Consider the following 15161-nt stretch of genomic DNA (forward strand, 5'->3'; position numbering starts at 1 on the left):
GATGATATACAAGCTTTAATTAAAACAAGTGGTGTAAACATAACATCGTAGCAAAAATTTATTTTTAAAATGTGTATCTTAAAATTTGTGTGTGTAAGGGACAAGAGAGTAAGGGAGAGCAAGAGAGAGATGGATGGGGGCAGAAAGGCGTCTTTAATTTACCAAAGTACTACAGCCATTCTTGATCAGTGCCAGTCCAAATCTAACAATTTTCTCATCTGGCTGTTCTGGAAGCTACATTTAGATTGAATTCAAAATGAGTTTAAAATATTCTGACTGTATTACTTCATAAGTGAATGTGTAGAATTGTAAATGCTACAAATTCAATCTCAATCCAGCAGGTGCTGCATCATGCCACGTATAAAAATGGGGGCACAATATCAAATATAAAAAGTGAGCAAAAATGTAAAAAATAGATCTCACAGTCTAGATTAGAATGAGGAATCTCTGAACATTTGCAGTTAGCTCAGTTTTCTGAGAAATTTATTTTGTCATTTCACTTTTCGTCTAATCTGCATTGCAGTATATTCATTAACTGCAGCAGCTAGGCTGGGGCTAGTAACAGATGAGAAAATCTAACTGTTATCAGTCTCACAATTCCAGTTATAGACACAATGACATAGACAGAGTGATATTTAATTCAATGGGCAGAGGCAATGGGGACATATCTCACACAAAAAAGTACTTGCAATCACCAGAATTTCATTACATTGATATCTTTGGTACTTTCATGTTCACTGTTGAATGGGCTCAAATCACAATGCCCAGCAACTATCCCACTATCCCAAAGAATTCAGTCCTCACTGCAAAATCCTTCAAGTCAAAGCCAACTTCGGCATGGATAAGACCTCTGATATAATCATCCATTGTTGTAAATAATATTTTCACTTGTGTCTTATCTGAGACATGCTAAAGTGGTGAATTCTTAAAGTCTGCTGCCTATTTTTAGTGGCTCCTATTAGTACAACACTGCATTGGTCCAAACACGGGACATCATCAGTAAGCACAGTGTGCCACTGAAGAAAAGGAAACATCCAACATTGATTAATGACAAAATTATTTAAGGACACTTTCTCCTAATATAATTATTTCAAATGATCAGTCTTTGTGATCACTCATTTGTTTCCTCCACTTTTTTGCTACATAAAATAATAATACAAGTGTTAAGATCCTTTCAGAACAACTCTGCTGTCTCTATAGTGCCGGGGATGTATAGATCAGCACAACTCACACAGATTTTGGTGATGAGATACATATCTAAGCTGTACCAAACTCCCACTGCCCTCATCATAAAGTGGATGAAACTCCAATGGGAGATTGTATGGTCTCCGTATTCAACAGATGTATTATACAATCAAGTCAAATGACTAAAGTTTCCTAGAACCACAGGATTCTAATATCAATAGCTATTTTTCATGCTTTGTTTTAAATTCTAAAATGAGAGCTCCTCGACAACATAATTCTGAATGACAGAACACTTAAAATAAACACTGAGGTGTATCTCGTTTGACAGTATGCTAAAAGTGAAAATGTTAAAAACAGTATTGGAAATGCAAACAGTATAAAAGAGCTGTGCATTGTGATAATGTGATGCACCTGTTATTTTGTGACAATGCAGTGATATGTTTGTAACATCGTATAAATGATGAGGCAAAAATAGGCTGGTTAAAAATAGCAGAGGATATTGGTGAAAGGTGTAATATCAGACTTGGAGAAATGCTGAGTGAAGTCCAACAGGAGTCAGTTTTTGGACCCCTGCTCTTTCTAAACTACATAGATGTCCTTGATACCAAAAGCAACTTTGCCAAATTTGCTGACAACACCAAAATGGGGAGAATGCAGCTGAAGATTTGCAAAAGGATTTAGATCAGTTATGCAACTGGCAGACAAGTCACAAAATCAATTTAACTGATAAAAGTCTTGCATGTAAGTTAAAAAACATGCAGCGAGAGTATGTAATGAAAAGACGTGAATTAGGAACTTAGCAATTAGGAGATGGGAGGCTTAGAAAGGGATCTGGGAGTAATTTAGGCACAGTACTTTCTATTTTCATACAACGTGGTAAAGCAATTAAAATGCTAATAGAATGCTTGGATGTAATCAGAACAGTAGAATACAAGTTTTCAGAAGTTATATTAAGGCTAAAGTCAGATTACACTTAGACTGAAATTAAACTGCATTCTTTACGAGTTTAAACTGGTGTGAGATGACCTCAGCGTTGGCAGGAGGGGCAGGATCTAGCACACCTCAGGGCTTTAATGCACCCAATACTCTCCCAAGTTGTCCTGCCATGTTTGTATCTTAGACCCTGCCCTATTTTGCGCCTTGTGGGGCAACACTCAGTATGATGAATGAGTGTATTAAATAGAAACACACCGGGTTTCAGTGTATTTACTGTGCCACCCAGTCTACACCATCATGGCATTGACACACAATTGTCAGTCTAACTGCTCCCTTACAGTACTACATTTAGTTTGAGTCACCACACCATGAAGACATGCATGCATTGCAAAAAGTAAGGAGGAAAGAAACCAGACTGATTTCAGGAGTAAAGGATGTTAGTTATGAGAGTAATTAAGAGAAACTTCAGCCTTACTGTCTGGAAAGAAAGGGGTGAGGGGAATATTGTTGATGGATTGAGAATATTTTTAAAGATATATTGATATGCCTGACAAACCAATATTATCATTTCAAAGTTAGCCAGGGGAATATAAATGCAAATTACTGAAAAGTAAATTTAAAATATAACTATTCATCGGGAAAAAATGTCTTTACTCAGAGTGATGAAACGTTTGGAACAATTTGCCACACGGGGTAGTAAGAGCTGAAAATACCAGAGCTTGTCAAAATAGTTGGATGCTTTCTCATCCTGCATTTTGCTGATGTCCCAAAATCACTGCATAGTATTGCATTTTAATCAACAAAAAGGTCATTTTTCATGACAGTTTTGTAAGGCAGTGATACCACTTTAATGTTAGTTTCTGAACACGATGTAGAATTGCTATTATAATCCTCAAAGGCTTAAACCTATACTTGAAGAAAATTCCATGAATTTTAGGAGGCTTTTCCAAATACTTTCAATCCTTTCCCTCTTTTTGAAGCAAATGGTAAAATGACACGGCTATGTGTGTAAAGGATATTTAGAACATGCCCTATTTTGCGCCTGGTGAGGCAACCCTCAGTAAGATGAATGAGTGTATTGGATAGACACACACCGGATTTAAGTGTGTTTACAGTCCTACCCAGTCTACACCATCGTGTGGGCTTCTGCCAAAAGCCCAGTAAAAGGTAGTAAAAGTTTAATATCACTACGAATAACGGTTTCCCACTTCCCAGTCTGCTGAGAGCTCTTAAGTACGACACCGAGTCCTGTTCGTGAAAATATGCTCAATCATTTATTGTTCCAAAAAAAATGCAGCAATTGTGTTACAGCCTCGGTGCTGGAAAAAAAAAGGCAAGCAGTTCATGAGAAGGAACTGACTGAAAACATTAGTGCTCGGTTGGGGCATTTGTCTGGAATCTGCTTTACCGTGGCCGATTTTTAACGTAAACCGCCTGTTTGCAGAGATCATTTCCCCCCCTGGCGTCTCTCGGTGGTGGGAAGGTCCCTCCGACAGTCCAAGGGTCCTTCGGGGAAAATCTGCCGCTCCGGATGCATTTTAACCCCGTTACTGCAGACTGCATTTATTGGGAGAGAGGCCGGAGACCCGGGATATTTCCATCCCCGTGGGGAAGGTGGTTGATTTTTGATATATATTTCTGTTTGCTGTTGCCTGCTCTCTGTGGTGAAAGGGTCAGTTTGAGAGACGAGCTGCAGCCTCCCAAGTTTAAGAGGTTTCAGCGGGCACTGCAAGCCCAGCGGGCGAGCCTGAACCTCAGCCTCCCGGGACAGTGCCCCCCGCCTCCCCGGGACAGTGTCCCCCCTCCTCCCGGGACAGTGTCCCCCGCCTCCCCGGGACAGTGTCCCCCCTCCTCCCGGGACAGTGTCCCCCCCCCTCCCCGGGACAGTGTTCCCCCTCCTCCCGGGACAGTGCCCCCCCCCCCCTCCCCGGGACAGTGTCCCCCCCCTCCCCGGGACAGTCCCCCCTCCTCCCGGGACAGTGCCCCCCTCCACCCGGGACAGTGTTCTCCCCTCCACCCGGGACAGTGCGTCCCCTCACGGGACAGTGTCCCCCCTCCACCCGGGACAGTGTCCCCCTCCCCGGGACAGTGTCCCCCTCCTCCCGGGACAGTGCGTCCCCTCACGGGACAGTGTCCCCCCCTCCACCCGGAACAGTGCCCCCCTCCCCGGGACAGTGTTCCCCCCTCCACCCGGGACAGTGTCCCCTCCACCCGGGACAGTGTCCCCTCCACCCGGGACAGTGTGTGTCCCCCCTCCAAGGACAGTGTTCCGCCCTCCTCCCGGGACAGTGTCCCTCCTCCCTGTCCCCTCCTCCCGGGACAGTGCGTTCCCCCCCCTCCCGGGACAGTGTGTGTCCCCCCTCCAAGGACAGTGTTCCGCCCTCCTCCCGGGACAGTGTCCCTCCTCCCTGTCCCCTCCTCCCGGGACAGTGCGTTCCCCCCCCTCCCGGGACAGTGTGTGTCCCCCCTCCAAGGACAGTGTCCCCCCCCCTCCCGGGACAGTGTGTGTCCCCCCTCCAAGGACAGTGTCCCCCCCCCCCCCTCCCGGGACAGTGTGTGTCCCCCCTCCAAGGACAGTGTTCCCCCCCCCCTCCCGGGACAGTGTGTGTCCCCCCTCCAAGGACAGTGTTCCCCCCTCCTCCCGGGACAGTGTCCCTCCTCCCTGTCCCCTCCTCCCGGGACAGTGTGTGTCCCCCCTCCCAGGATAGTGTTCCCCCCTCCACCCGGGACAGTGTCCCCTCCACCCGGGAGAATGTCCCCTCCTCCCGGGACAGTGCGAACCCCCCCTCCCGGGACAGTGTATCTCGGCGCTTGCCGCCGAAAGGCGGGCAGAGCCGCTCTCTCTAAACACCGTTTGCAGCTACAGGTCTCGGTTCTTTATTAATGCGAGAGCCCGAGTTCAGGCGGGGTCTCGGTGCACCCGACAGACCGCCGTGAAGTCTAGGATCCACTTAACGAATCGAACCTAGAGTCCACTCGCTTCTGACCAAATGTAATTATTTTTATTTTTAAAGTAAGTTTTTTCTTTTGTTTCAACATTTTATTCCTTGCCCCTTGATAGAGCGGGATGCTGCCGAGACGTTTTAGATCAGTCCATGTCTTTTCTGAGCAGGAGGCTTCTCTGCGAAACATCAGAAATGCCGCTGCCGGGTGACCTCTCCCAGCAGCTGACAGAGTGCCTGAAGGAATGTTTTATCTTATATGACAAATAAATGCGTGTAATGATACAAGAGCGAATACAGACTGCAGCCTTCCCGCACAATGCATGCTCTGTGCAATAATGTTTGAAGTGACCTTATCCCACTCTAACCAACCCCTTACAGCTCACAGACTGGAAGTAACCAAATGCCACTACCCACAGATTATAAAAGACACACATCACATCAGGCCTTACTTTAACTTTTCCTTATCAGCAATTAAATTATATGTTCTGCTGATGCAATGCATTGAGATTGTAAGCTTGAGTATTTGAGAACATTGGTTTTATTTTACTGATGTTAAAATCAAATAGTGCCTTATACTTTAAGGACATATGGCAACCGCTTTGCAAAGAAATCGCAGACAACACTTCATAATCCACTCTATTTTTTACATTATTGGAAATGAGTTATCCCTATCCACCCAATGGAATATAAGGAAATCGCTTACCTTAGCGTCGTAGCCTGCTGATTTCTTATAATAATTGAAATGTCAGTTAAAATTCCTTGGCATTTGAAGCGCAAGAGTTTATCTTCATTTTTTTTTAAAGACTGTGTGAATCAGTGCTCGTACAAGTTCGGTGTCAGTTCTGAAAGTGAATCAGCCTTTTGCCAACACAGAATTCAATGCTGGCTGATAGATTTTGGTCCATTTTGTGCATAAGCCAGCACTGGATGAATGTTTGGGTCGGAATGGAAACACGAAGCAACCGGTTTTAAAACTGACTTTTGCAATCCAGCAGGTATTCTGCCAACCACAGTTACATAAACGCTGGAGAATTGCTTGCACCACTTCATTGTATCTCCAAAGCACCTCTCATGCTTCATCTACCACGGTGAAATAGGAGCTGACCCCATTGGTGTGCGCTACAAAGCTCAATCGATCAAGAGCAGCCCTGACTAACCGTCAGAATAAGAGTTCTTGGCTGATATTGCTGGCTGATCAGTCATTTAAGGGGACGCTTTCATCGCAAGCGATTCATTCTGTGCACCTCACTCAAAAGTTCGAGAGAAAATGCCCGAACTACAAAGCTTAACCTTTCCTTCGTGGTAAAATACCATTCGCTTTCCTGCTTGCTTCAAGACCTCCTTTCACGAAGTGATGGTCTGAATGAAATCGGCTTCTAAAAAGAACTAGTGCAAATTCGCTGCCCAACCTCTCCTGAGAATAGGATGCATTAATCTGAAACACGAGGAGAATTGCTAACAAGAAAACCTACCCCAAATCCTCACTGAGCTGTAATTCAAATCCTCAGTATTTTTTTTAAACTTGTGGAAATGGAAAAAACATTGATTTCTGCAATTTGCAACGGTTCATGGTATATTAATCTTTTGCTTTTAGTAAAATAGAAATTATATAATCTTCTTTTGGGTTGCTGTGCAAAGTCGAGCATCTGGATAAAATTGATACTTTATGTCCATTCTCCAGTACATTTTCATTAGGCTGCTCAAAATATTTTGTATTGATTAATTCCTTTCTGCCCCAAGCCAGTCGTTATAGACTCTAATTCTATAATTGAATATTCTATTTGAAATTATCCTATAAAGAGGAATATGACTATTGACTTATTCATTGATCCCTTTCAGCACCCAAATGGATAATATGCGATGATTAATTACTCTCAGTGTGCATTTATTATTTAAGAGAGTAAATGTGTCATCATCTCGAACAGCTTTAAAAACGAAGCTGTCTTATAGACTACGCTACTCCGCTTAAGCGCGTATACTTACAATGGATAACCTATGTAAGTGAATTATATTTGAAGGACACATTTCTTTCCCCCTCCATTAATTTCTTTGCAAATCTGTTGTGTTATATTTTAATAAAACATACCATTTCATTTAGCTTTGCAGTTTATAGTGTTCACAGACAGAACATTCATGACTTCTGTTCTCAACTTTGCAAATGGCTACTATAAATTGTTTATACAACAACTTACATTTATATAATTGTTTATATGGACAGCATAATTTATTGCACCGTTGCTCAATAATTACTGGAGTCCAATCAGTGCTACATTTAGGAAGCTCTGATCACTGTAAATGTAAAATAGCATGATTCTAAATGAAATCTTGAATTACAGCATACTTTGAATGTACCCCTGTTAGATGTGCAATCCAGAAAAATGTATAAATTCTGCAAAGAATCAATTTGGTGGATTGCATACATTGTATTACAGAGCACACAGAAAGACAATGGCACCTCACTGTGGACACTATGGTATAGCTTACAAATACTAAACAATAAAAATCCTGTGTAATAAATATTGCCAAAAATAATGTTTACATTTTCTGATGTTTATTGCTGTGTGATCCATGCAAAAAAATATGATCTTGGATGTCTTATCTGCTAGACTTCCTAGCAAGAGAAATTTTCCTGAGATTCATCTGAAACTGGCCACAGGTTTTTTCTCTTTTTTTGCCTCCCTCAGGAGTTAGAATTATTAGCATTTGGGGGAAACTGATGTACAAGATTGCAAAGTGGACAGGATAAGCATTGACAGACCTGATAGCCTTTTCTCAACTTTCCTTTCATTTATATTCATATCTTTAAAAGAACATTATATATTATAAAACCATTTAGATAACAGATCGATGCAAAATTGCAAAGCCAAATATCCAAAAAATTCACGATGTATCAAATATGTTTCAATTTTGTATGGTCAAGGATGGCCTAGAAAAAAAACTTCTAAGCAATATCAGAAAATGTTGCTTGTTTAGTAAAATACAACAAAGGAGGGGATGTTTGTTCAGTAGTAGGTTGAATGGTTGCAGTATTCCCTAGTTAACTATCTTACTCGAATACAGTATATACTTGTGTTGCAAGGGTGGGGATAAGGATGCATTTTAAGATATCCTGAGGTAAAATAAGATGGTCCGGGGGAAAAAATGGTCTTGGCCTCAGTTTAGATCTAACAGTGATTTGCAGGGCTCATCTTTGCTGATATGCAACCATGAATTAATATCTGTGCACTGCCTAGCATATTGAGAACTAGATATTTTTGGATGTATATGGCACAAAGTATGAATACAAACAAGATTAAAGCATTTTCAGTGAAAACATTTTTTGTTTTTTTTCCTGAAGTATTTGTTTTTTTCAACTCATAGGAAAAGGCACTATGATGATCTTCTTGTGGTCTTGGCTGCAACATGATTACATGTAAAATGGAAGTAACCTTTGCATGCAAATGTTCTCCAGCTGGGACAGCAGCTTTGCTAATTAATTGACCTGCAGATTGGTTGAATGGAGATGCACGTCCGGCAGATGTGAATGTTGGTGAGTGAGAGTCGATGGTGTTTAATGCCTGCACCCCAATAAACAGATGTGTTTGATGGTAGCCTGGCTGAACAACAACAATAATGCTGTGTTACACAGATGTCTTCGCAGAAATGATTATGTAATAGTGAATGACAACCCATGCAGCCTAAACAAGTGATTACAGAGTGCTTTGGGCAAAGGAACTAAGAAAATGACAGGGATAACATCATGTGAGAAAAACTAAAACAGACAAGAGTAATGTAAGCAAAAAAGAGATTTTGCCACCCCGGCTTAATGGCCCTTTAAGCACATTTTTCTCCCCAGAATCAGAAAGTGTTGCCAGAGGCAATGCTACAAATTGAACAACATGGAAAAAATGTTTTCAATAAAAGGTTTTGTCCCATGTGTGATTGACTATTGCTTGAAGCTTACCAGCTCTGACCCTCTTATAGCCTTCATGCATAGATGACAGTCAATTTCCTGCAGGACACTGATTCAGAATATGGTGTGTGTTATTATGGATTATCCTCAACCACTGGTAGGGTCAGGCTAAAAGCAATTAATAATGACACAGCAGGTGATAAGGACACATTGCTTCCTGAAAATAAGCTAACATTTGCATCAGAAATTTGGACAAATTTGGCAGCTGTTGACCAGCAATAATAGATCTAGGATTATGTTGATCAAGCAACAGCATAGTTAAGGTTATGTTTTATTTCACTGCGGCACTCGCTGTGCTGGTTCTGTGATGTTTCCACCATAATCTTTATGAATATTATTAATTAATTCATCTAGATGCAAGGCATTTGGGCCAGAATTAGGCAAGTTCTGTCTTTACCAAGGAAGAAGATGCTGCCACAGTCTCAGTAAAGGCAGATACAGTTGAACATAGGAATATAGGAACAGGAGTAGGCCATTCAGCCCCTCAAGCCTGCTCCACCATTTGATAAGATCATGGCTGATCTGTGATCCAATTCCATATACCTGCCTTTGGCCCATATCCCTTAATACCTTTGGTTGCCAAAAAGCTATCTATCTCACATTTAAATTTAGCAATTGAGCTAGCATCAATTGCCGTTTGCGGAAGAGAGTTCCAAACTTCTACCACCCTTTGTGTGGAGAAATGTTTTCTAATCTCGCTCCTGAAAGGTCTGGCTCTAATTTTTAGTCTGTGCCCCCGACTCCTAGAATCCCCAACCAGTGGAAAAAGTTTCTCTCTATCCACCCTATCTGTTCCCCTTAATATATTATGAACTTCAATCAGATCACCCCTTAACCTTTTAAACTCTAGAGAATACAACCCCAATTTGTGTAATCTCTCCTCGTAACTTAACCCTTGAAGTTCGGGTATCATTCTAGTAAACCGACGCTGCACTCCCTCCAAGGCCAATATATCCTTCCGAAGGTGCGGTGCCCAGAACTGCTCACAGTACTCCAGGTGCGGTCTAACCAGGGTTTTGTATAGCTGCAGCATAACTTCTGCCCCCTTGTACTCTAGTCCTCTAGATTTAAAGGCCAGCATTCCATTTGCCTTCTTGATTATTTTCTGCACCTGTTCATGACACTTCAATGATCTATGTACCTGAACCCCTAAGTCCCTTTGGACATCCACTGTTTTCAACTTTTTACCATTTAGAAAGTACCCTGTTCTATCCTTTTTATGATCCAATGTGGATGACCTCACATTTGCCTACATTGAATTCCATTTGCCACAGTTTTGCCCATTCACCTAATCAATCAATATCCCTTTGTAATTTTATGTTTTCATCTACACTGCTTACAATGCCACCAATCTTTGTGTTATCGGCAAACTTAGATATGAGACTTTCTGTGCCTTCATCTAAGTCGTTAATAAATATTGTGAATAATTGAGGCCCCAAGGACTCCACTAGTCACATCCTGCCAATGTGAGTACCTACCCATTATCCCTACTCTCTGTTGCCTTTCGCTCAGCCAACTTCCTAACCAAGTCTGTACTTTTCCCTCGATTCCATGGGCTTCTATCTCAGCTAACAGTCTCTTATGTGGGACTTTATCAAATGCCTTCTGGAAGTCCATATAAATAACATCCATTGACATTCCCCTGTCCACTACTTTAGTCATCTCTTCAAAAAATTCAATCAGGTTTTTCAGGCACGACCTACCTTTCACAAATCCATGCTGGCTCTCTCTGATTAACTGAAAATTCTCGAGGTGTTCAGTCACCCTATTCTTAATTATAGACTCCAGCATTTTCCCCACAACAGATGTTAGGCTAACTGGTCTATAATTCCCCAGTTTCCCTCTCTCTCCTTTCTTAAAAAGCAGAGTGACATGTGCAATTTTCCAATCTAGAGGGACAGTTCCTGAATCTAGAGAACTTTGAAAGATTATAGTTCGGGCATCTACAATGTGCTCACCTACTTCCTTTAAAACCCTGGGATGGAAACCATCTGGTCCTGGGGATCTGTCACTCTTTGGTGCTATTATTTTCTTCATTACTGTTGTTTTACTTATGTTAATTTTATTGAGTCCGTGTCCCCGATTCAGTATTAGTTTTCTTGGGATTTCCGGCATGCTATCCTCTTTTTCTACTGTAAATACTGACACAAAGTAATTGTTCAACATGTCCGCCATTTCCTCATTGCCAATGACAATATCCCCACTTTCAGTTTTTAAGGGGCCAACACTGCTCCTGACCACCCTCTTTTTCCTAATATAACTATAAAAGTTCTTTGTATTGGTTTTGATATCCCTTGCAAGTTTCTTTTCATACTCTCTTTTTGTAGCTCATACTATCTGTTTTGTGACCCTTTGTTGATCTTTGTATCTTTCCCATTTGCCAGGATCTGTGCCATTTTTTGCCTTTGTGTATGCCCTTTCCTTATGTCTTATACTGTCCCTTACCTCTTTAGTTGTCCATGGCTGTTTTTTTTGGCAAGTAGAGTTCTTGCCCCTCAGGTGTATAAACCGATTCTATATCATGTTAAATGTTTCTTTAAACATTTCCCACTGATCATCAGTCGTTTTACCCATTAACAGATTTGCCCAGTTTACTGTGGGCAGTCTCTGTCTCATCCCATTGAAGTCGGCCTTGCCCAAGTCTAGAATCTTAGCAGCTGATTCGCTTTTTTCCCTTTCAAACACTACATTGAACTCGATCATGTTATGATCACTATTGGATAGATGTTCAAGCACAGTCAAGCTGTTAACTAAATCTGGTTCATTACTCAATACTAAATCTAGTATGGCTTGCCTCCTTGTTGCCTCTAGGACATACTGCTGTAGAAAACTATCCCGGACACACTCAAGAAATTCACTACCTTTCTGACAGTTGCTCATCTGCTTTTCCCAATCTATGTGAAGATTAAAGTCCCCCATTAAGACCACAATGCCTTTGTTACACGCTTGTCTAATCTCTGCATTTATACAATCTAGCACTTCAGAGCTGCTGCCATGGGTCCTATACACAACTCCCACTATAGTCTTAGATCCTTTCCTATTTCTCAATTCAACCCATAAGGTCTCTGTTGGCTGCTTACCTCTCGTTATATCCTCCTTTATCATTGAAGTGATTTCATCTCTAATCACTAAGGCTGCTCCTCCCCCTCTTCCATTTTCCCTATTTCTCCTGTAGACCTTATAACCTGGTATATTTAGTTCCCAATCCTGACCATCCTGCAGCCATGTCCTAGTAATAGCTATCACGTCATACCCTCCAATTTGAATTTGTGCCTGTAGTTCATTTAATTTATTCCTTATACTCCGTGCGTTTGTATATAGAACTCTTAGTTGCACCACACACCCTAGCCTGACCTTCAGCATTGATGCTGGGTTAACCGCTTTACACCTTCTAGTTTTCACTTTATCTTTAGTGCCTAAAGTACACTTTCTTTCTGCTGGTCTAGGCTTTTCCTTTTCACTTGTTCTTGAACAACTATTTGTACTATTTGTATTGTAAATTTCCCCTGGGTCTTCCCCTTTCTTGCTTCTCTCAACTTTACTCCCTTCTGACTCCTCGCTCAGGTTCCCATCCCCCTGCCACTCTAGTTTAAACCCTCCCCAACAGCAGTAGCAAACCCCACTGCAAGGATATTAGTCCTGGATCTGTTGAGGTGCAAACCGTCCAGCTTGTACAGGTCCCACCTTCCCCAGAGTCGGTCCAAATTCCTCAAGAATCTAAATCCCTCCCTCCTGCACCAACCCTCCAGCTACGCATTCATCTGGTCTATTCTCCCATTCCTATACTCACCAGCACGTGGCACTGGGAGTAATCCTGAGATTACTACCCTTGAGGTCCTGCTTTTTAACTTATTTCCTAACTCCTTATATTCTGCTTGCAGGACCTCATCCCTCTTTTTACCTATGTCGTTGGTACTGATATGTACCACGACCTCTGGCTGTTCACCCTCCCCCTTCAGAATGTCCTGCAGCCGCTCAGTGACATCCATGACCCTGGCACCAGGGAGGTAACATACCATCCTGGAATCACGTTTGCAGCCGCAGAAACGCCTGTCTGCTCCCCTAACTATAGAATCTCCTATCACGATTGCTCTCTCGACCTTTCTCCTCCCCCTCTGTACAGCTGAGCCACCCATGGTGCTTTGAGACATTGGGTGGGCTAAAAATTGATAAAGAAGAGGTACTTGAAAGGCTCGCTGTACTTAAAGTAGATAAGTCACCCAGTCCGGATGAGATGCATCCTAGGTTGCTGAGGGAAGTAAGGGTGGAAATTGCAGAGGTACTGGCCATAATCTTCCAAACATCCATAGATATGGGGGTGGTGCCAGAGGCCTGGAGAATTGCAAATGTTACACCCTTGTTCAAAAAAGGGTGTAAGGATAAACCCAGCAACTACAGGCCAGTCAGTTTAACCTCAGTGGTGGGGAAACTTTTAGAAACGATAATCCGGGACAGAATTAGCAGTCACTTGGACGATGGTGAATTGATTAGGGAAAGCCAGCACAGATTTGTTAAAGGCGAATCGTGTTTAATTAACCTGATAGAGTTTTTTGATGAGGTAACAGAGAGTAGATGAGGGCAATGCAGTTGATGTGGTTTATATGGACTTTCAAAAGGCGTTTGATAAAGTGCCGCACGGTAGGCTTATCATCAAGATTACGGACCATGGAATAAAGGGGGCAGTAACAACATGGATACAGAATTGGCTAAGGGACAGGAAACAGAGAGTAGTGGCGAACGGTTGTTTTTCAGACTGGAGGGAGGTGTACAGTGGTGTTCCCCAGGGGTCAGTGCTGGGACCACTGCTTTTCTTGGTATATATTAATGACTTGGACTTGGGTGTATAGGGCACAATTACAAAATTTGCAGATGTCACAAAACTTGGAAAGGTAGTAAACAGTGAGGAGGATAGTGATAGACTTCAAGAGGATATAGACAGGCTGGTGGCATGGGCGGATACGCGGCAGATGAAATCTAACGCAGAAAAATGCGAAGTGATACATTTCGGTAGGAAGAACGAGGAGAGGCAATATAAACTAGAGGCACAACTCTAAAAGGGATACAGGAACAGAGAGATCTGGGGGAATATGTGCACAAATCGTTCAAGGTGGCAGGGCAGGTTAAGAAAGTGGTTAAAAAAACATGCGGGATCCTGGGCTTTATAAATAGAGGCATAGAAAGTATGGAAGTATGGAAGTACTTGAAAGGAAAAAATTTGCAGGGCTACGGGGAAAGGGCGGGGAAGTGGGACTAGCTGGAATGCTCTTGCATAGAGCTGGCACGGACTCATTGGGCTGAATGGCCTCCGTCCCTGCTGTAACTGTTCTATGATTCTATGATCACCAGTTATAGTCCAGAAGCCAATCTGTGAAAAGTAGCTGATTTACTAAAACCATAATACCCTTACAGAAAAGGGTGTGTTTTCATAGGTACAGCATGCTTAAAAATGTGCCTTAGGTTTTGATCTGTCAAATATAGTTTCCAACTTATCCTGGAAGAGAGGTGCTATAACTTCAATGTAGCTCCTGGACTATTAATTGGGACACAGCCTTATTGTACTAAAGGAAGTATCTGTGCCATAATACAACACACTCAAACTACAGGGCACAGGGAGGAAACATTAGAGAGGAAAAATAAGGTGCACAGAGGACTGGGAAGGACTAGAGTAACAGAATTAGAGTAAAGAATAGTTCAGAAATATGAGGGATCAGACAGGGGGCAAATGCGAGGCAATCTAAGATGACTTTGGAGTGCATATGCGTAAATACACGTATCGTGGTAAATAAGGTTGGTGAGCTGCAGGCTCAATTCGCCAAATGGGACTATGATATAATGCCAATAACAGAGACCAGGCTCAAAGAAGGGGAGAATTGGGTACTTAATATTCCTGGCTACAAGGTATTCAAGAAAGATAGGGAAGGAAAGAAAGGAGGGGGAATGACAGTATTGATCAAAGAAACTATTATAGCACTGGAAAGGGATGAATTAGTTGAGGGGTCAAAGACAGAATCTATTTGGTTAGAATTAAGGAACAATAGAGGAGCTATTATGCCATTGGATTTATACTATAGGCCACCAAACAGTGGGAAGGAGATAGAGGAGCAAATTTGCAGACAAATTACAGAAAGATCCAAGAACTATAG

This window comes from Heptranchias perlo, chromosome 11 (genome assembly GCF_035084215.1).
Source record: "Heptranchias perlo isolate sHepPer1 chromosome 11, sHepPer1.hap1, whole genome shotgun sequence".
NCBI lineage: Eukaryota > Metazoa > Chordata > Chondrichthyes > Hexanchiformes > Hexanchidae > Heptranchias > Heptranchias perlo.